Source organism: Macrobrachium nipponense, chromosome 36, assembly GCF_015104395.2.
Source record: "Macrobrachium nipponense isolate FS-2020 chromosome 36, ASM1510439v2, whole genome shotgun sequence".
NCBI classification, from domain to species: Eukaryota; Metazoa; Arthropoda; class Malacostraca; order Decapoda; family Palaemonidae; genus Macrobrachium; species Macrobrachium nipponense.
Genome location: NC_087220.1, coordinates 28,684,084 through 28,705,287, shown reverse-complemented (window position 1 = coordinate 28,705,287; position 21,204 = coordinate 28,684,084). Strand labels below are relative to the sequence as shown.

The window sequence follows — 21,204 nt, the reverse complement described above, 5'->3', positions numbered from 1 at the left end:
AGGGTTCATCTGAATATAATAATAATATAGGCAGTCCCCGGGTTACGACAGGGATTCCGTTCTTGAGACGCATTGTAAGCCAAAAATCGTTGTAAGCCGGTACATCGTCAAAAATCCTAAGAAAACCTTACTTTTAATGCTTTGGGTGCATTCAAAACAAAACTATGTAAACTGCTATTTTGCATTTTTGGTGTCATATTTCTTCTGCCAGATCAGTGTTGTAGGCGTTGTAACCCTGGAAATAATTTCTGATGAATATATTTGAAAAGCGCCTTAACCTCGGAACGTCGTAAGCCGAACCCGTCATAACCCGGGGACTGCCTGTAATAATGATAATAATAATAATAATGAATAAAAGGTTAAGAGCATATTTTGTATTGTCATTTGTTTTTTGTTTTGCAGAATATGAAAGAAAAAAGAAAATAATCAAGAAACTATTTGAAACTGCTGTGGTATAGAATATCAGATTGGCATTTGACCTCCCTGATACAAGATATTTTGAGATCTCTGCTGGTAAGCGTTTTGAATTTGCTTTTTTATTACTTTTTTTAATAATATAAACACTATTTCTCATTATTGCACGCACACAAATATCATTGCTGTTTCAGAAAAAAATTTATTCCTCAGCTTTGTTGTACGTACTGTGTAGAATTAACTTACTTTTCTTCTGCTTTGAATATAAACTCATCCTGATTTAATGACCTAATTGAATGTTATAGTCCAACAGAAATGTAGACAAATTTTTTCCATAGGCTGGATCTGCTAGTTGGCAGAGTTCAATCTAAAATTACCACAATTGATTTTGTAGTGTCAGTATAGTGATAATTTATAAGATAAATCTGAGTGCAGACAAGCCATGTGACCACTCACAATTAGAGGATCATTTGAGTATACTCTTCATCATGTGTAGACTTATTTGATTGTTGAGACCTCATGTATTTATTCATATTCAATAGATTTGGTGTGTTTTTGTAAGAAACACAAAGCCTGTGATCAGAATTTCTAATTAATATAGCTATTGTTTACACATACTATATAAATGCACATACTATATAAATGCACATACTATATAAATGTGCAGGTTTAAATGTCTGAGGAGTTCTCCCCTTCCTCTTCTATCTTGTGCATAGTAGGTCTGGCTTTCCATCCTTTATTGTTCATCTATACCCATTCTACTACTGAATCAATCGCTTCTTAAACTGATTTCCCTTCCTCATTTCTCATCCTGTACCTTTCAGTTTACAGTATCTTATGGCATCTGTATAACACATCCCCTCTGCTACTCCAGTTGTGATAAAGTGTCTCTCAATTTCTCTCCAGTCATGAATCTCCATTTTCTTTGTAAATGTCAGTGCCTCCTCTACAAAGAAAAAATCTGATTGTATAGAGTAATACTTTGGAATAATTCTCCTTCCTCCTTTGTGGAAGATAATTGAGAGGAGATGCCTAGTTCTTGTAGAGCCTTGAAAACATTCATCATTCCACTTAGTCTTTTTTAGGCAGATCCATACTTATGTTAAAAGAGAAAGACTTTTGATTAAACATATTTACTGATTTAGTCAAATGTAGGAGATTCAAATCCCTTTTCTCATCTTATGTCAGGTTGTGCTTGGTCTTGTGGTTGCTCCTGTTAGGTTGATTTAATTACATTCCCTATCCCACTCTGTGTCACCTACATATCACTTACCACAGCATTTCACCCATACAAATTATGGTATTTATTAACCCTTAAACGCCGAAGTGGTAAAAATAAAAAAAAACCCCGAATACAAAAAAACCCCGGATCCGGAGCCGGTTTTGAGTGAGCGCGGAAGCGGAAAAAATTATTTTTTCACAAAAAATCACAGCGCGCTTAGTTTTGAAGATTAAGAGTTCATTTTTGGCTCCTTATTTTGTCATTGCCTGAAGTTTAGTATGCAATCATCAGAAATGAAAAATAATATCATTATCATATGTAAATAATGCGATATATGGTAGCGGAAAAAAAAAATTCATACATAATTGTATTAATATCACGCTGTGCAAAAAACGGTAAAAAGCTAACGAGTTTCTTTTATTTTCGTTGTATTGTACACTAAATTGCAATCATTTTGATATATAATACATTGTAAACAATAAAAGCAAAAAAAAAAAAACACCGGAAAAATATTATCACAAATGATGTACGAATTCGTAACGCGCGGACATAAAAAAATGTTTTTTTCAAAAATTCACCGTAACTCTAAATAGTGTTATAGAGACTTCAATTTTGTTTTCAAAATGAAATACAAATGATGAATTATTACGATACTGTAAGAGTTTTTTAGCTTACAATTGCGTTTTTTCGACCATTTCGGTAGAGTCAAAGTTGACCGAACAACGGTGGTTTCTATTTATCGTGATTATATGCAACAAATATTCGAAAATGAGAAAAGCTTCAACCTTCAATATTTTTTTCCTTTTATTTTACAATGAAATTGCGCACATTTTCATATATAAAACTCTATGAAATGCCTAATATGAAACTGGAGCAAATTTACCGAGAATTCGATGTACGCAATTCGGCTATTTATGGCGGAGAATCCCCGCGCGGAGGGAAGGAAAGTTTTTTTTCATAAAAATTCACCATAAATCGAAATTATTTGTTGCTAGAGACTTCCAAATTTTTTGCAAAATGAAGGTAAATGATTGAATATTACTAAAATATAAGAGTTTTAGCTTACAATTGCGTTTTTCGACCATTTCGTAGAGTCAAAGTTGACACGAACGTGGTTTTTTCTATTTATTGTGATTTATATGCAAATATTTCAAAATGAGAAAAAGCTACAACCTTCAATTATTTTTCATTGTATTCTTTACATGAAATTGCGCACATTTTCATATATAAACTTTATGTAACGGCTAGTTAAAATGGTGCAACATTACCACAATCGCACGTATGATTTTTTTCGGAAGAGTTACGCGCGGACGTAAGGAAAGTGTTATTTTTTTCATAAATCACCATAAATCAAAATATTGTGCTAGAGACTTCAAATTTGTTACAAAATGAAGGTAAAATGATTGAATATTACTAAAATATAAGAGTTTTAGCTTACAATTGCATTTTTCGACCATTTCGGTAGAGTCAAAATTAACCGAAGGTTGAAAATTTGTCACTTATCATTTTTTATAATGAAAATATTTTCAAAACTGATGAAAGCTACAACCATGGGTTTTTTTTAGTTGTATTGTGCATGAAATTGCGCACATTTCCATATATAAAACTTTATGTAACGGCTAATTTTAAAATGGTGCAAACATTACCACAATCGCATGTATGATTTTTTTCGGAAGAGTTACCGCGCGGACGTAAGGAAAAAGTTTTTTCATAAATTCACCATAAATCGAAATATTGTGCTAGAGACTTCCAATTTGTTGCAAAATTAAGGTAAATAGTTGAATATTACTACAATATAAGCGTTTTAGCTTACAATTGCGTTTTTCGACCATTTCGGTAGAGTCAAAGTGACCGCCGAAGGTTGAAATTTTGGCACTTATCGTTATTTATATGGAAATATTTCAAAACTGATAAAAGTTACAATCATGAGTATTTTTTTGTTGTTTATTTTAAATGAAATTGCGCACATTTTCATATATAATACTTTATGTAACGGATAATTTAAAACGGTGCAAAAATTATGTCAAAGTGACTAAATAATTTTTGAGATGTGTCACTGATACTTTTTAGTACGATAAGAAAGAAATTCGCGCTTGCGCGCCTGCGTAACGATTGTAAACAAAAAAACGCCTTGATCCGTGAACTCCCAGCATCCCCCAAGGCGCATGATTCAAAAGTTTTCGGCTGGTAGGCCTATAAGTATTTTTTTTTCTTTTTTCGCGATTTTAAAAAAAATTTTTTTGAGCACCGACGTATGTACGCCATTCGGAAATCGGGGGAGATTTTGACTCGACGTTAATACGTCCATTCGGCGTTTTGAAGGGGTTAATGAACATGTTATGCAACTTTTCCAGATTGATATTTGAATTTTATTATCTTATCAAATTACTTACCTTATCAGATGATTAACACAGCGTGGAGCAATTGATACAGGCTTTTATGACAAACAGTATCAAAATTAGCAGTAACTAATGCTAATATACATATACACCACATTATTAATTGATTGCGTCAGTCTACTTAAAGAGACCTCCTGTGTTCCTAAATCACCCTCCAATTAAAATGTTTACTGCTGAAAAGGCACTAACTTGTACTTCAGATGAATCCATAAAATTTGTCAAAACAAATTTTTTGTATGGTAAGGTACTGCCTTCCTTCTCATCCAAGAGAAGCTTCAGACTTTGAAACGATCTATAGGTAAATTCCTAGTTAGCCTTTCAACTATTGCAGCAACAGATTAGCAAACTTATTTTGTGTTGTCCCCCCAAATACTCAGCATCTCTGCTAGGAAAAAGCATCACTTATTCAGCCGTTTAACATATAGGCACTAAAATGGACTTGTTCTGCATTCTGAGAAATCTCACATTGCTTTGTTAACACAATGCAAGTATGTACATATGTTTTTGCTGATACCTTACACTATGTAAAATGAAAACTTTCATGTTAGCCAAGAAAATAAAGTTTAATGAATTAATTTTATTCATGCTAGTTGAAAGCTCATGGGAATGACTAATTTGCTGTACTGTAATTATGAAAAGAAATGTATATTTGTATGCTAATTTGCAGTTATCAGGAATTAATGTTGCTAAACATTTAAAAAAAATACTATTGTAATGAAATATTGTAACAAAGAAGTTAATAAAACTATTTTTTCAGGAGAGGCTCAAAAAAAATTCCCTGAGATTCAAGAATTCTTTAGCCCTGAGTTGGGGGGTGAGTTGAATTCCCAAGCTGTTGTTCTAGATGAGGATTGCCATGCAGTATTGGTGGTAAGTATTAAGCTTATGTGAATGGACACATATACAGAACTTTTTCTCTGTAATAGGAAGTATTCGTATCTAAAATTTTGTTAGCATATCTTAAAAACATATAGAGTAAAGATGTAAGTGGCAATTTTTAATAAGAGTTTTTTATGAAGCATCTAGATAGACACTGCTTATCTAATTAAGCCTTCTATGAAAGACAGGTGTGTATTTTTAAGAGGACAAATTAATCAATTGAAAAGAAATTTTGCACTGAGAAAAGTATAGTATGAAGGGCTTATTAAAATGTTTGATACTCAAGTTTGTGACTTTCTCAAAAGAAATCAAAATAAACTTAGATGTCACTCTTGAGCTGAGTTCTTTTTGGCAAGGTACATTGGCAGAAAGGTTGATAGGGAAGCATTGTGTCTGGCATTTCACCAATATCACTGGAAAGTGTTTATTTATTTCCTTTGAATCTTGCCTAACCTTCATATAGCTACTGTATAAATTTTGATCCACTGGCTTGCTCAGCAGTTTAGTAAACTAAAAGAAAAGAGGGTGTTTTCCTGTTTATTGGCCTATCTCGTCCTCCTACTTACCTTTCCTCTGGTAAGTAAGGAGAGAGCAAATCTTCTATACTGTAGTGTTCTGTCACCAAAGTGTTCTCATCACTGGCAGTGCCCTATGGTTGTTGGGAAGTGTTACAGTTGTTTTTCTCGTGCTGTCTAGGAAAACTGGTGTAGTTCTACCGTTTATGTTGTGTAGAATGTCTTCACATTACACTTGACCTCCGTTTATTCGTGGTTCAACATTTGCAGCTTCAGTTATTTGCACATATTTCTGTGGAAAATATATCCATGTTATTTGGGAAAATACACCTATTCATTGGATTTGTTTTTTCATAGAGCAATTACTGTATTTTCATATTATTTTCACGACTGAATGTTTTTGGATGATAGTTTAAGATATATTTGGTGTTTGAACTATTAAAAAGGCAGTTATAAGCATTCAAGAGGGGTATTTGGTGATTTGGTGTTAGAAGTACTAGCTGTTGGTTAAGTCACAAACTTTGTAAAGAATATGTTACTAGATGTTAATGTGATGCAATGGGGATGCAATTTTGTTTTTGTATCTTTCCTTAAAGATTTGCTAATCACCCATGAGTTGTTGCAGTACATCAAGTCCCTTAGTTATTGCTGGGACTATGTAGCATGAACTGTGAAGAGGAATTATTGCCTCCTCTTTTGCTTTAAAAGTCATAGTAGTATTGAGTTATTGGGAATATGAAAGTGCACTTGTGTATGGAGCATACCTGCATAATATAAGGTCATGCATACACCTATACCAGGCTAACAAATTTGACCATTGCTACTTTAAGAAATATATATATGAATGGAAAGGAAAATAGTATGCAACATGTACATGGAGTAATGAAAAATTTTCTTTTCTACAAGTGGACAACTGGTGGCACACCGCTGGCTGAAGTTCATTTGGCCCAGGGTGGGCTTCTTTGCATAGATGCTTACAAAAACTCCAACGCAAATCACATATTCTAAATGTTTGCAGTTGTATACATACAGCAAATAATCTTAATTATTTTTTTATATTCAAAGAAAGTGTACACAAAAGCACAAAAAAGTTACCCACAAAAAAAAGTATCAAAATCAATCCAACACACTAAATAATCTCTCTCTTCTCTCTCTCCTGCTCTCTCTCTCTCTCTCTCTCTCTCTCTCTCTCTCTCTCTCTCTCTCATTTAGAATATTGAGGCATGATTAAAGTGAGAGCAAGATAAACAGTGATCTCTTGCAAATAAACAACCCATGATTAGTTTTGTCAATCATGAGTTCCACGCTGGACGAGTGGGTTTTCGAGCTGGGCCTGCCAATCCGGTGGTCCAGGCTCGATTCTCGGCTCGGTCAACGCGGAATCAGAAGAAATTTATTTCTGGTGATAGAAGTTCATTTCTCGATATAGTGTGGTTCGGATCCCACAATAAGCTGTAGGTCCCGTTGCTAGGTAACCAATTGGTTCCTAGCCACGTAAAAATATCTAATCCTTCGGGCCAGCCCTAGGAGAGCTGTTAATCAGCTCAGTGGTCTGGTAAAACTAAGATATACTATTTGTCAATCATGACTCACACTACATACTTCATCATCTATAAACTAGCAAAAATTGTCAAGTTCTTGGCTATTTTGATTCAGTTATGAAAATCATGAGGCCCTCCTGGTGATTCAGCACAGTAGACCTCTTGTATTTGTGGGATTGGTACCAGACCCCCCCCCCCAAAAAAAAAAAAAAAAAAAAAAAAAAAAAAAAAAAAAAAAAAAAAAAAGCTAAAATCTGCGAACACTACTTGAAATACTCTAAAATGCTTAGAACTGGCTATTTTGATAGTTAAAACACAAAAAACCCCCCCCCCTTCCCTCCAAAAAAAAAAAAAAAAAAAATGCTTTTATTCTTGAGTATTTTAACTAGTTTTATCAACAAAAGTGCATTTTGTAACAAAAATTGTATGAAATTGCTGTGATTTGTGAAAATTTCTCAGTGAAAAATACCTCGAAGAGGGTAATCTTCCACAAATGGTATATACAGTTTATAGAAAAATTCACAAACAGGCAAGTCTCCAAATAGCGGGGGGCTGGCTGTAAACAAAATTATTCATGAAAAAAATTATGACCATCAGTTCTAACCATTATCCGCTGCCAGTGCCAAACAACACATATAAACACAGCATCCACTCAACAGTAAGTGCGCGGGAAGGACCCAACCCTAACCCCTGTTGTTAGTGGTGAGTAGACCCTCTACCGTAAGGAATTCCATCTTCTTCACCAGTAATTTCTCAATGATGATCACTGACATCACTATGAGAATTATGTTCTTGTATATTAGTAGGGTCATTTAGTTCTTCATCCCCCCCCCCCCCCCCCCCCCCCCCCAACCCCCCCCCCCCCCCCCCCCCCCCCCCCCCCCCCATCCTGAGATTCTGGGTTAATCAGAGAAGGGAGCAGTAGGACAGTCCACCTTCACTTCCTATGGAGGACTGGTATCTTACTGCCGGACATGCTGAGGACAGATTGAGTTTCCTATTTGTCACCAATATCAAACTCATGTTGTACAATAAAAACTCGCTAATTCTGCTCAAATTGTGTGACTGGTAAATCAATACAGGCAGTCCCCTGCTTACGACAGGTTTGGCTTACAACATTCCAAGGTTACAAAGCTTTTCAATTATATTTATCAGAAATTATTTCCAGGTTTACGACACATGTTCCAGGGTTACGGCGCTTACAACGCCAACCTGGTAGAAGAAATGTCTCCAAAAAGGCAAAATAATCAATATTTGAAAGTTTTTTATGACAAAAGCAATAAGAATGCAGTTTACATAGTTTTTTAATGCACCCAAAGCATTAAAAGTAAGGTTTTCTTAGTATTTTTGACGATGTTCCGGCTTACAATCTCAAGAACGGAACCCCCGTCATAACCTGAGGACTGCCTCAATCATATGACGTACCCTGGAATTTAAGAAAAAAACTCATCAATTGGAAAGAGGAAGATACGCAAATGCACAAGGTGTTAGAAAAAATTCTAAAAAAATTTACCCTACTTCCTTCTACAAAAGTTGAAAATGACTACTATTTACAAACATAGTGGGGCCTCTTTTACAAGACAGTCGTAAATTTTACCAAGTTATGCATGTTTTTTTAATAAATAAATTTGTTTATTTTGTAAAATTATTATGGCTTATACAATATCATAACAGATAAAATCAGTAACAAATTCTGAGTATATTTGTTGTAAATTATATATGTAAATTTACTGAGATTGAAGATGCAGTAACTTTTTTGGATTATACATGATTTTTCAAATATTTCTTTGCATTTCTTTTCAAAATTACAATTATAACTGACATACTATCATAAAAAATAACAACTAAAACCAACAGCAACCCCTCGGTATATTTATGAACAAATTTATAAAAAAATACATCATGAGAGAGAGAGAGAGAGAGAGAGAGATGAGAGAGAGAGAGAGAGAGAGAGAGAGAGAGAGAGAGAGAGAGAGAGGCAGGCAGTACATGCTCCCTTCAAGTCAAGATCACAACTAACTCTCTCATGACCTTCCCACTTGATTTTAGCCAGTCTAAAAGTTGACATTGGTGAATTTATGTGCTATAGAAGTAATGGGAAAACTTTCCCTTCCCGATTCCTAGAGGGCCGCAATTTGGTATGTTTGATGATTGGAGGGTAGATGATCAAAAGAGCAATTTGCAGCCCTCTAGCCTCAATAGCATTTTTTAAATCTGAGGGCGGACAGACAAAGCCGGCACAATATTTTTCTTTTATAGAAAACTGAAAGTGCAGACGGACAGACAAATCTACCTCAATAGTTTTATAGAAAACTAAAATATTAACATTTACGGAGACTTACAGAATACTGAAATTGCAGATGGAAGAAAAAGTGCGTACAGAAATAGCACGGAATGGACAGACAGTCCATCTCAATAGTTTTCTTTTATCAGAAAACTGAAATACAGACACTGACGGAGACCTTATATGTCAGAGAGATACACCTACCAGAGATTGTCTAAATATTGCATTGATTTCTTACGATTATGGTCTCCGCGTGACATTGATGCACATATGAGTGGATCCGTCCACCACCCAAAACCTGTTATTGCTATTCATATGAGGGGATCCGTCCATTAAGGGTTAATCTTGTTAGTCTTTACAAAATACAACACAATCTTGGGCAGCAAATCCCTCTCAAATGGTACCTCTGAACCTACTAGAGTCCTATGTTCAGATGCTGCTCATTTATCCAATTATTTTTTTTATTCCATTTTCTTTAGTAAAACTAATCTTCAGTTAATACTCTCTTAAAATTTTCACTTGAATGCTAAGCTGAGGTACTAGGGCAGCTTTAGCAGTAGTACTTGGTTGCCCCGTCATCCTTGTCGGGTTAACCCCCTCTTGTGTTCCCACAAAACACGTACTGCTAAGATACACCTTATCTCCGCTCAGTCTTTAGGGCACCTTTCAGGCACACTAGGACACTCGCCATCTTTCCTGGCTGTACCTCCCTCCTGGTTAGCGAGTCTCAAAATATGAAAGGTGATGGTTTGTGTCCCCCTAGGAACAAATATCAAATTTTTAAAAAGCAGTTTGTATTTTTCCTTGGTATGCAAACATAAACCTTTTGTGTTGGAGGAAACACTCCTCTGCCTCCCTGTTTCTTCTGCTGGTGGTGCATAACTTGCGACTGAAGTCCAAGGGGAAAACATCAGGTCGAGAGGCATATCCATTCCCCAACCTTGTGGATATCTCCCAGTGCATGTATATGAAAGGTATACTCCATATATGAAAAGTGATGGTTTGTTTACCTAGGAAAAATACAAATTTCTTTTTAGACATTTGGTATTTATATTATTAAACAAAGGTTTGAGATAGCATAACCTCAACAAGAACTGGTTATAGTTACATATATTAGTACCTGTATTGTACCCGTGCATGATGCTCTCCATTTGCCCACACTTTTTTGCTTGAATTACTGAATGGGATCAGTTTGGAGTATCCTATGGATTGACTATCCTGGTATGGACATTTCTCAGGCTACAGTTGTTCACATGTCTGTGGGTGTATTTTAAAGGAAAATGTGTCTTGTGATGTATATAATGCTAAAATTGTACCATGCTTACTGTATACTTTATATTGTTTTTATTAACTTTGAAGAATGTTTGCATAGTGAAGGCCTTGTGCCTTGAAGGTTTGTGCATTAGCTAATCTTTTTTTTTCATTCTGGTGATTATTACCTTCCTTTATGAAATATATGTTAAACACTGTACTGTACGCCACTGTACTATAGTTGTTTATCAGCTGTGCTTGGTAATGTTGATCATGATTGACAAATTCAGTAGTGTAGTTATCCTGAGGGCTGTCTTGCACATTTTGCTCCCTAAAATACTTCATGGATGTATTTTAAAGTCAAAATGTTTATGGGACTATTCGTATCACAGTGTTACATAGTGTTTCCTTCTTGTTAGTATACTGGTCCTGTTGACATAGTCTTTGCTTGCTTATGGTAGCTTATGTATTTGCTAAGGTCAAGTCAGGCTTTGAAGTATGGTAGGTGAACATGGACCAGGTTTGGTCATGTATACTGTCCAATTTTTTTCACTATTCAACACTCCACAGGTCTATGCTGCTTCTTTTATGTATTATCACTCAGATTTCATTTAGAAATTTGATTTTTTAGATTTTTTACTTTAAAAAAAATTATGTAGGTTATTATGCTGTGGACACTCTTTATATCTTGAATTTTCTCTTAATATGAGAAAAATTCTACTGTATGCATGGCTTTAGTTCATTACAGTATTGCTTTTACATTTTAGAAACAAGAAAAGTTATTGGAAGAAGACATTCCATATGGTGCTGCTGTACTGGAATTAACAGAAGATAAACTTTATGAAAATAAAGGAATGAGCGTACGCGTTTACAACATACTATGGGGAAGTAGAGGATCTTGCCTCCTAGACAGGTACATCCAAAGGAAACCCAAACTACATCAAACTACAAGACCATATATCGGCAGACCGCTCACAGCACCAGTTCAGTCTGTGGAGCGAATCTCAAGTTTTGGACATTCCTAGTGGCTATGGCTTACACGTAAGCAGAATATTGAGCCTTTTAAAATACTCACCGGATAAGCAAGTTGCTTTAATAGATAAGCTTAATAAAACTATTCATGGCTTCATTGTACGAAGTCGAAAATGATTTTTACAGAAAACTTGAAACAGTTAGTCGGCTCCCTGGGTTAAACTTTTAAACCTAGAAACTAAACTCTTGAGACAAATTTCTAATAAAAATGTACTGTTCCATTGATCCAAAATTTGAAGTCTTAGAGGGGTCAGCAAAAGTGCCTCTAAAGAGTTAGTTGATTGGTGCTGCAGATATGTCTGAGGAATTATTATGAACTTATCTCTACACACACACACACACACACACACTCTCTCTCTCTCTCTCTCTATCTCTCTCTCTCTTCTCTCTCCTCTCTACTCTCTCTCTCTCTCTCTCTCTCTCTCTCTCTCCTCAGTTGTCCACCTGTGTGTCTTCCTTTTTAATACTAGGGTTTTGAATTCCCCTCCCATTCTTTTACTTTTAATTCCTTTGGTCTTTCATTCTGTAAGAGGTAGATTTATGATTCCTTTTTGGTTATGCCTCACTCTTCTCCTTCCCTTTCTTTTCATTTTTCTTGTTTTTGAAAGGCCTGGACCAGATAAAGGGGCAATTTGATTCCCATTTCACATTAGCTCATACACTTAGGCGGTGTTGATTCTTATTGGTGGTTTTTAACCGCCCCCCCAGTTGGGCATACAAGTTCTGTTTAGTAGGTGAGGCACTTAATTAAAGTTGGAACAAGTTTCCTCCCACTGGGTGTAGATACCATTCTACTGTTTACTCTTGTGCCTTGCGACTGGATCCACCTTCACCCCTCTTTTCCTTATTATCCAGAGGGGTGTGTTGCTACTAAGAAAAGTATATCATCAGCTAAGATAGCTTCACAGTATGGCTGACCATCTCACCTGCATCTAGTCCGTTCCAGCACATGACGGTACTCTCCTTCATATTGCCCGTAGTTAAAGGAGTAGGAAGAAAGTAGTAAAGAAAAAAAGACCAGTCATCCCATTCATTCTACTTTCATACCTTCATCTTAGACTAGACGCAAACTGACCCGCCAGGGGCACTGGATGAACTATATCACTTGTTGGGCCGCCACCACTGGACCCAAGGAAAAGGTGTCCAAGGATCCATGGGCAACATCTTTCAAATAAAAATGAGGTGAAAGTTGTTTGGCGCGTTCCACACGCCAGCTTTCAGAATTTTATCCACAGACAGTTCTTCTTAAATGCCAGGGAAGCACTCACACCCCTGATGTCATGAGCTCTAGCTCCCACCTGGCTATCTGACCCTCTGTCTTCTCCAGTATAAGCATCTCTCGCTGGATCTCACAAGTGTAATTTTAATTCTACCGGTTTCCAGCTTGGCGCTAGTAAATCCTAATGTTAAGACCTCAGGTTTGTTAGTTATGAAAAATACAAATTAGTTACAAATTTGGTATTTTTTGTTGGCGAGCCCTTTTATCCCTGAAAACATTTGGTTTTGTGTCTGTAACAACACTTGACAGTCCCAGCTTGCCTGTGATAGTTCCTGAAAATATGTATCCCTGAAGATGACATGGATAGTGTTGGTCAGTTAAATCTCTAAGGGTCCTTGGCAGGTTATTCAGTGGAGAACAAATGACTGACAGTTTCATCATTGTGGGAATTAATTGGAAATTCTTTGTAAAGATTTTGGTCTATGGCATACCCAGTAGAAACTGACTGACTCATTGTGTTGAAAGTATACTTTACTGGAGACTTCAGGTGTGATAAACTTATCTTAAGTACATTATTGTTATGTGCTGTCTTTACATTGCAATGTCATTTTACTAAAGCAAATAATGTATATATTAATAGTAAATGAAAGACTTGTAACTTATTATCTTTTGTAATACAAGTATACTGTATTCTAGAAAGATGTTATTTTTACATGTCCTTAAAAGAGTAAATCTTAATAGCTAGTCTTTGTATGCCTTTTTTTTTTTTTTTTTTAGTGAATCCCACAGTATACAATATGTACCAATGAAGCTTTAGGAAGTAATTCCTTTTGTCTTTCCATACTAGAGTCTTACTTTTCAGAAAATGTTGGGAACCTTCAATCTCCTTATACTTTTTCCAGTAAAGAAATACATAAAGAGAAACCCAAATAATGAGTTCTATAATGAATTTTTTATTACGAGAATTTTACTTTATGGCTAATGGTGTTAACAGTTTTCTCAGTATTTTGTGGATTAATTTTTAATCTGTCCTTTAATGTTTGAATACTAGATACTGAATGATTATATTTTAGAATCAATTCTAGTAATGAGAACACTTTTTCACCATAAGCCGTTTACTCATAGCCCTGTTTCATAGTCCTTGAAATCCCTGACACTGGTGTCTTTTCTTTGACAAAAAAGAAATAAAGGTGGTATAAACAAGTAATTACTTAGCTAAGAGTTCTTGCTCAACAGCAGCTTCAATTTAGAAATTAGTGGTAGCGATTCTTTTGTTTTTAGGTAGGTGACAAGACCCCGCCCACTTCGGTGCAAGAGAGAGGAATAACTCAGCCAACAGCTAATTTGTTTCTACTGCCTGTTAGGTCCACATATGGTGCTGACTAAGCTGCTTGATTTTGGATTTTAAGTTTTCTTTGCCTTGGTGAAGTATTATTTTGATACCCTTTCTTCATTATTATGGAATTATTCTCCCTTTCTGGAAAATTATCACGATTTTTGACTGTCTAGCTATTGAATTATGTCTGACACTAGCACTTGTACTTTCCAGTATTGTAGCAAAAGCTACATTACCCAGATGACTAAACTGACTTATGATTCCCATACTCTTTGCAAGAATTGCAGAGGGCAAATTTGTAGCATTAATCTGACTTGTGATGAATGTAGAGATAGGACTGAACAGAAGTGGAAGACTTTATCCTCCCAGTAGCCAAAACTTGATAGGGACGGTCAGAGGAAGGCGGATACTAAAGCCGGTAGTAAACTAGCATCTAGTCAGGCTTCAACTCTTGTTGCTAGTAGTAAGGATGTTACTATGTCTTCCCCTTTAATGAATCCTATCCTCCTGTATCAGTGCATTCTCCGAGACCACCTACTCTTTCTCCTTGCTCTCACACTTCTGAACCTGATCGCTTCATCAGCCTTGAAAGTAAGTTTGACCAGAAGTTGAATGTTGTAGTTAATGCAGTGGCCCAGTTAGGAGCATCCATGTGAGTACTTATGGTTAAATTTGAAAAAAAGTGAATGCAAGTGTACTGAGGGTGGAGGAGGTAGCTGCTCATCCCACTAATTCTCCTAGGCAAAGGTCATTGCCATACTCCCTTATACCTCGGAGAAGGCATACTGAAGGCCCAAGGGAGGTCAGTGGTGTTGCCCCCCTCAGTCTAACCTGTTGTTTCCCAGTTTGAGACAGGAGACAGCCATTAGAAAGTTGTCTCAGAAGTAAGGCAGCTTTCTTGTAGCTTGGGAGACTCCTTTCCGAGCAAGAGGCACCAGTGGCGTTTCCCCGATGAGTTGCACCCCCATAGAGAAGGTATTCTTTTCGGGATCAGTCTTCTCAGCTGCCCAGCAAAAGGTGGAGGGAGCCTTCATTGAGCTCTCAATCATCTTGTAGCAAGTGGGATAGTCCCAAACATTTCCTTTTTCTTGAATGGCAGAGCAGGACGCCTAGGTGCTCTTCTTCACCTCAGAAACATCTTCTTCGGTCTCCAGGCGCCCTGATTCTGACGAGCGTTCTTGGTCTCGCTCAAGGCACCCTGTTTTGGTCGCACTCCGTGCTGCTCACAAGCACCCTATTGCGGCTGAGCACCTTGTTTCCTCCGAGCGTCCTGAGGTGCCCAAGTGTCCTAAAGCACCCTATTGCCCTGGCACAATTAGGCACCCTATAGTGACTGACTGCCCCGATTCGGCCGAGCACCCTGAAGTTGACGTAGACTATACATTGTGTCTGTTGCAGCACCAACTGGGCAATATTTTGCTGCTTCTTCAGAAACCTGTTGCTCCTTCAGCACTGTCTACAGAGCCTTTATCTCCAGTTTCTTCAGGTGAAGAGGACTCAGATCAGACCAGGATACCTACACCTTATAATGCCTTTTGTAGATTCTTGTTGGATAACTTCTCAGATTTTTTCTCGCCTGCTTTCCAGGCTTAGTCTTTTATGAGGAGCCAGCCAGTGGACTCCTTCAAGATTCCCAAGATGGTCCTTTTAAAGAGCTTATTCAAGTCTTTTGAGGTATTGAGTTTTCTAGACTGGTGTATTGGAGCTCTGGTTAAGAAACCCATGATCCATCTCCTCAGGAAGATTGTGCTGCTGTTTTGGTTTTCTTTCACTTCCAAAGGCACAATAGTCTCACAGAAGTCAGCTCTTCTGTTCTCCCCTTTCAACAAGCACCACTTATTCCTGCAAGACACTGTGAATGACATTGCTTCTCATTTACACAAAAAATTCACTCAAGACCTGTTAACCCAATCTACTAAGCATCAAAGGGATTTGCCCATCTTCTGCACTTCAGCCTCAGCCCTTTTGCAGGGTCCAGACAGAGGTCACAATTTTGGCCCAGGGGCACAGTTAGGTTCACCTCTAAAGCAATTAAAAAGCCCTCCATGAAGACAACCTCTCGCAAGTGAGAGCCACATCCTCCATGCTCCAGTTGGGAGAAATGGAGCAAAAGAGGGGCAGATCAATAGATAGTGAGAGTGCTGAGGGACAGCTTACTCCGTCGACTTAGAAGAGACATTCGGCCCGCGTAAAGGAAGAAGCCTCTCTCATCAGCAAGGGAGCCATAGAAACAGTCAAGAACATCAGATCAAAGGGCTTCTACAATGGCCTCTTTGTAGTACCAGAGGCATCAGGAGGATGAGACCCGTGCTAGATGTACATAAGTGGTTTGAATGTTTTCTTAGTGAAGACAAAGTTCAGCATGGAGGCTACACAATCTGTCCTCGCAGCCATCTGTCAAGGAGACTGGATGGCCTTGCTGGACTGTAAGATGCATATTTCCACGTTCCCATCCACACACATTCAAGGAAATACCTCTTGTTCATACATCAAGATCAGGTGTTCCAGTTCAGAGTATACTATGTTTTGGCCTCTCCACTGCCCCACAAGTATTTACTTGGGTACTAGCTCTCCTCGCAGGTTGGCTACGTCTAGCAGGAGTCTAAGATCTCACTCTACCTGGATGACTGGTTTTTTCATTCTCCTACGAAGGAGAGATGCAAGGAGGATGGATGAGCCTGCAAAGCACTCTAGCCTCTATAGAAACCAATTTGTGAGGCTCGGGAGGAGACTAATATGAGTACCTGCAGTTTTTACCTCAGAGCTTGCTAGCGATCAGAAAGTATATCAAGACCTTCACTTCTATTTTATTTCCCCAGAGATAAAGGAGGACTTGCATTGGTGGAAGTCAGAAGGAAGCTGACGGAGGGGAAAATCACTACTTCCGTTTAGCCCCTACCTAGATTTATTTTCTGATCCGTCAGATCTAGGTTGGGGAGCACTTCTTGCAAATCAGGAAGTCTCCAGAAGGTGGTTACCGAAGGAGAAGCAGGTATGCATCAACCTGAAAGAAATGAAAGCCACGTTTTCGGGACTTAGCACTTCGCAGCTCAAGTCTGCAACTGAACAGTAAGAGTCCATTCAGACAACGGGTCTAGGCGAATTTCCCAACTACAATTCACCGACAACAAATCATTGACATAAGAAATTAATCGAATACAATACAATTTACCAACATTAAGGGGAAAAAAGTATTCTAATTTGAAAGAAATATATTTGATCCTTTATTTAGCATACTTTTATCTTTGTTATAGGAAATAGTTTTAATTCAGAATCGTTAAAATTCTTTACCCTCAGAACCATTAAAAATGACAAATTAGTTTGAACTAAACTTAAAACTTGTACATATAAGCAATAACCACATGAAATTTTGGAGAATTTAGAAACATAAAAGTATTATTGTTTTTAACAGTTATATACAGAAATACACCTTAGGTAACTGGCCACAAACAACATAAATGAGTAGCTTAAATAACAATACCAAATGAGGTAGTTGCAGATAATTCTTTGATATTTGTAAAAATAATGAGGTAGTAATAGTAAACAAAAAACAGAAACTTTTCTTCTTCTTTACCACTGTTATCCCTACATTAAGGGGTTGGCTGCCTGATGCGCCTTCTCCACTGCCTTCTATCAAAGGCATCATCCTCCACAAAACCTCTTCTCTCCATATCTTCCTTCACTTTATCTCGCCATCTCATTCTCTGTCTCCCTCTTGATCTTCTTTGTCTAACAGGTTCCTCCCAAGCCCTCTTCACTCTCCTCGTCATCCATCCTCAACACATACCATCTCAATCGTGACTCTCTTACCACCTCTGTAATCTTTCTTCTTCTTATTTCATCATTTTCCAGTCTCTCAAGCAGCGATATTCCCATAATCCACCTCAGCATTCTCATCTCTGTTCTCTCAAGCTTTACTTCCTCTTTTTTCTTAGAGCCCCATGTTTTCTGCACCATACATTACTGGTCTTATCATTGTGTTGTATATCTTGACTTTTAGCTTGACTGGCATTTTCTTATCACACACCTCTCTAGCTACCTCTCTCCACTTCCCCCATGCAGCTTTTATCCTACTGTCAACTTCAGCCTCATATCCTCCCTCTTGGCTTAAAGTAGATCCTAAGTATTTAAATTTTTCTGCCTGTTTTATTATCAAGCCTCTTCTTTCTTGTATTATTATTCTGTCCCTATCTTCCCTACTGCTCAACAAAATCTCTGTTTTATTCACATTAAGCTTTAAGCCACCCCTCTCTAAAGACTCCTGCCACTCTCCAACCCTTCTCTGGAGGTCCTCCTCATTTTCAGCAGTAATCACCAGATCATTGGTGTACAACAACGCTCACAGCTCTTCATTCCTGATCTCTTCACTTAACACATCCATGACCAATACAAAAAAAAATGGGCTTAATGCTGACCCCTGGTGTAATCCAACACTAACTTCAAAGTTTTCTGTTTTCCGGAACTGCTGTTATCACTTTTGTGCTTGTTCTTTTATATATCATCTCGACCAGCTTAACCAACTTTTCTGGTACTTTCCTTTTCCTTAAACACCAAAACATCACTTCTCTTGGGATTTTATGGTATGCTTTCTCTAGGTGTATGATTGCACAATAGAGCTCCTGGTTTTCCTCTAGCCTTTTTTCCTGTAGCTGTCTTACTATAAAGATGGCATCCACCATCCCCCTTCCTGTCATGAATCCATACTGCTGTTTCCCATCTTTACAATCTCTCATACATGTATGTATGTATATATATATATATCTATATCTATATACTATTATATATATATATATATCTATATTTATATATATATATATATATATATATATATATATATATATCTATATATATATATCTATATCTATGTATATATATATATATATATATATATATATATATATATATATATATATATATATATATATATATATATATATATATATATAATATATATATATATATATATATATATATATATATACATATATATATCTATATATATATATATATATAGATATATATATAAAATATATATATATATATATATTATATATATATATAGATTTTTATATATATAATATATATATATGATATATATATAGATATATTATATATATATATATATATATATATATATATATATCTATATATATATATATATATAAATATTATATATATAGATATGAGATTAGAATCGAGATATAGAGATATAGATATAAGATATAGATAGAGATCTAGGATATAGATATACAGTATCTAGATATATATATATATACATATATATATAGATTGATAAATAATATTATAGAATAATATATGTATATAATATAGAATATATATATATATAGAATATTATATATATAAAATATTATATATATAATAATTTTCCAGCATCCCAGCATCCATTTCTCCCCCTCTGTACCTAGTAATTTGATCATTTCAATTTGGAAGTCTGATAGACCTGGTGATTTACCATTCTTCTTATTTTCTTTAATGCTCTCTTCGTTTCTGTGTCCTGTATCTCCATCACTGGTCCCTCCACCCTCTGTGCTTCCCCATCTTCTCTCTCTCATTTTCAGTATTTAACAGTTGTTCAAATACTCTCGCTATCTCTTCTTAATGTCTTCATCCCAATGCAATATAATTCCATTACTACCTTGATGACACCCAATTTACCCACATTGTGTGTCTGCCTTTTCCTCAAGTTTGAAATCTTATAGATATGCGTTTCTCCTTCTCTTGTTCTAGTCTTTTATTCAACTGCTCTGCTGCCCTTCTAAGAGCCATATCTACCCTCCTTGCCTCTCTTTCTTCTTCTCTATACCTTACCTCGGCACCCTGTGCATTCCTTACTTTCCAGTCCTTAATTGCTTTTGATTTTCTTTTAATTGATTCTTGCACCTCTCCATTCCACTACCACTTTTCTTCTCTCAACACTCCATATCTTCCCACCAGTTCCTCTTCTTCACACATATTTCTCTCATGTCCTGCCCAGATATTTTCCACTCTTACCCTGTCCAAATTTTACGTTCCCTCTTTCCAAACATCTGTCTCTAACAGTCCTCCTAAATTGCTCCCCCATATATATATTTAATATATAATATATATATATATATATATATATTATATATATATATATATAATATTCCTGATATTTATATATAATTAATAAATTCCTTGTAAACGGACATTACTTCATTTATATAAGCGAATACCACAGGAAAATGACAGGCAGAAAGTCAGTACCAAGCACTTTCTCCTGTTTATTCAGGCATTATCGAGGCACAAATGAAATACAGTTGGAATGTAGGTTACAGGGTGAGCAAAAAGATCAAGAATACCAGATGGTTAATTATCAAAAGGGTAAAAATCAAAGAGATAATCCAGAATCGCACAGTCACAAACTATAACCATAGATTTAACCATAAGAGATACGGAAGCTAAGCCATACAAAACATGTATAGAATTGAATATGTTGATTTTGTTGCTTAAATTTATCAACAAGTTTTTAATTATGAAGGCATTGACTTTAAATAAGATTTAAATTTTTAACATTTCCGTTATTTGACTTGATGAAACTAATATCAGAGACTCTGGTTACCTCTCCAACTCGCCGAATCCGAGGAAATCTTGTACCTGGAGCTCTGAATTGCAGGATCTTGAGGAGAAGCTCACGACACAAAACCAACCCAGCTTGTTGACAAGGGAGAGCTCCGATAGAAGAAGGTGAAGATGACGAAAGGAGCTTCCTTTGACTCCTACAGTAACCAGAGGGCCTCAACAGTACCCATACAGGTGAAGAAAAGCAAAGAATTTACCTGGAACTTCCAACACCTAGGGTACTGGAAGATGCGTTGCACTTCTCTTGAACGCAGTTGATCGAAACTATGTCGTCATAAGAACAAGCCATGACGTCACAAACCCATCTGTAATGTCACATTTCACATAGCACACTACTCTTAGAGAGAAAACATTTCATACAACAAATTGGAGAACCAAGGCAAACATCATCAGATGACGAAACATCAGAGGGAGATGAGATGCCACAGAAGCAGATGAAGCCGCATCAGAGGAGTTGTCTGTGAAGATAAGTACACCTGCGTGACAACATA

General features: G+C 36.5%; 1 long non-coding RNA gene across 1 annotated transcript; it reads left to right on the top strand.

Annotated features, from left to right (window-relative positions):
• Window positions 1-468: 468 nt before the first annotated feature.
• LOC135203291 (uncharacterized) lies at window positions 469-11,406 on the top strand. Its single transcript, XR_010311901.1, has 3 exons — window positions 469-513; window positions 4,793-4,905; window positions 11,273-11,406. It is a non-coding gene; the product is annotated as an uncharacterized LOC135203291 (long non-coding RNA).
• Window positions 11,407-21,204: the final 9,798 nt, after the last annotated feature.